Source organism: Bombus affinis, unplaced genomic scaffold (assembly GCF_024516045.1).
Source record: "Bombus affinis isolate iyBomAffi1 unplaced genomic scaffold, iyBomAffi1.2 ctg00000789.1, whole genome shotgun sequence".
Taxonomy (NCBI): domain Eukaryota; kingdom Metazoa; phylum Arthropoda; class Insecta; order Hymenoptera; family Apidae; genus Bombus; species Bombus affinis.
In genome coordinates, this window is record NW_026109359.1 from 30,001 (window position 1) to 31,793 (window position 1,793).

Sequence of the window (1,793 nt, forward strand, 5' to 3'; positions counted from 1 at the left end):
AAAAATTACGAATGGAAACCACCCGTAAAGAGAAATGAGATCGAGGCGCTTGCGTGAGGCCGTATACAGAAAGACCCGCCGCCACGATCTCGTATTTTTTTTTTTGCGTCGTGGAGACCGTACAAACGAATAACAAAATCTCTAAAGTGCCTCGTGTCGGAGAGATCATGCTCGCCTATTCTCTTCTATGTTTCGTGGTCTGTGTTGCGTTTGCTCTCCTCCTAGCAACGGGACATCGAAGACTCCTCTTTGGGATCGAACGAAGCGACTAAAACGAGTCGACGAGAGCGAAAGTACGAGTAGCGAGTCGCGCATGTAGAAAGGATACCGACATATCTTCGAAGGTTCTCTTCGAAGATCCATGGATACCTTATGCGCGTCGACCTTTCGTCTCTTTCACCGCTCTCGGTCGTTCTCGAAACGTGCTTCCTACCCATAGGGCGTGTGTTCTTCGTATGTCGTTTTGTTCGAAATAACGAAACCACTTGTAACATACTCGTGGATCGGGTAACCTAGAACGAAAACGCATTGCGTGGATGTTGGCCCGCTATGATAATGATGATGATGACGATGACTATGATGACGATGCGTAGCAACGATTCGTAACTAGTCTAGCCGAAGTTGGTTCAGAGGGGACCGCAGGCTGTCTACCCTCGATGTCGTGAGTCGGACACCCGTGCCGTCGCTAGAGTTTTTTCAAAGCTCGGCTTCTGGATATTGGGAAGAAAGACCGCTCGAGGACGACGGCTGCGCGTGCGTCCCATCGAATTTTTTTTTTTATACCACCTGAACGACTAAAGTTTCGTCTAGTTCGTCGCATATAACCCGTTCAGAGGGGACCGCAGGCTGTCTATCCTCGTTGTCGTGAGTCGGACACCCGTGCCGTCGCTGAAGTTTTTTCAAAGCTCGGCTTCTGGATATTGGGAAGAAAGACCGCGCGAGGTAGATGGATGCGAGTCCCATCGAATTTTTTTATTTTTTAAAAAAAACAATCACCTGAACGGAGATGTGTTCTCTTTCGTCGATTTTTCACGCTTTGAGTCGTCGCGATCGCCATCCGTTCGGAGGAGATCGCCGACTTCGAAGCCTCGATGTCGTGAGTCGGACACCCGTGCCGTCGCTAGAGTTTTTTCAAAGCTCGGCTTCTGGATATTGGGAGGAAAGACCGCTCGAGGCCGAGGGTCGCGCGAGTCCCATCGAATCTTTACATCACCCGAACGATGGAGGCGCACGCTCTTTTTCTTGAATAATTGGACGAGAGGAATGCATATCGTATTATATATACACACACACACATATATATATATATGGGCTAGCCACCGTGCGTATTTCTTCGCGAGATCGTGTGCTGCACAGAGGATTCAGAATCGGGTGTTATATCCCCGTCGTTTCCTGACGAACGGAGCTTCGATCTCGATGGTTGTTATATATCATAATGTACTTTTCGCCCGGCCGGCGGACGCGCGTATCTTCGCGCGTTCGTCGGATTTCATTTTCGAACGTTTTCGTGTCGTCGATCTTCCGGCGACTTCTGCGCGTCCGATTCCCGTTGGTCGGTCGTGTCGGATCTCGGCTTCGCTCGAACCGAGTATTAAGAGTACATGGAGTACAAGAGTTTTAAAAAATATATGAAAAGATTACCCTGAACGGTGGATCACTTGGCTCGTGGGTCGATGAAGAACGCAGCTAATTGCGCGTCAACGTGTGAACTGCAGGACACATGAACATCGACATTTCGAACGCACATTGCGGTCCACGGATACAATTCCTGGACCACGCCTGGCTGAGGGTTG

At 49.6% G+C, this 1,793-nt stretch overlaps 1 non-coding gene across 1 annotated transcript; it reads left to right on the forward strand.

The window, feature by feature from the left end:
- Positions 1-1,638: 1,638 nt before the first annotated feature.
- Positions 1,639-1,793, forward strand: LOC126928285 (5.8S ribosomal RNA). The gene has a single exon (XR_007716497.1). It is a non-coding gene; the product is annotated as a 5.8S ribosomal RNA (ribosomal RNA).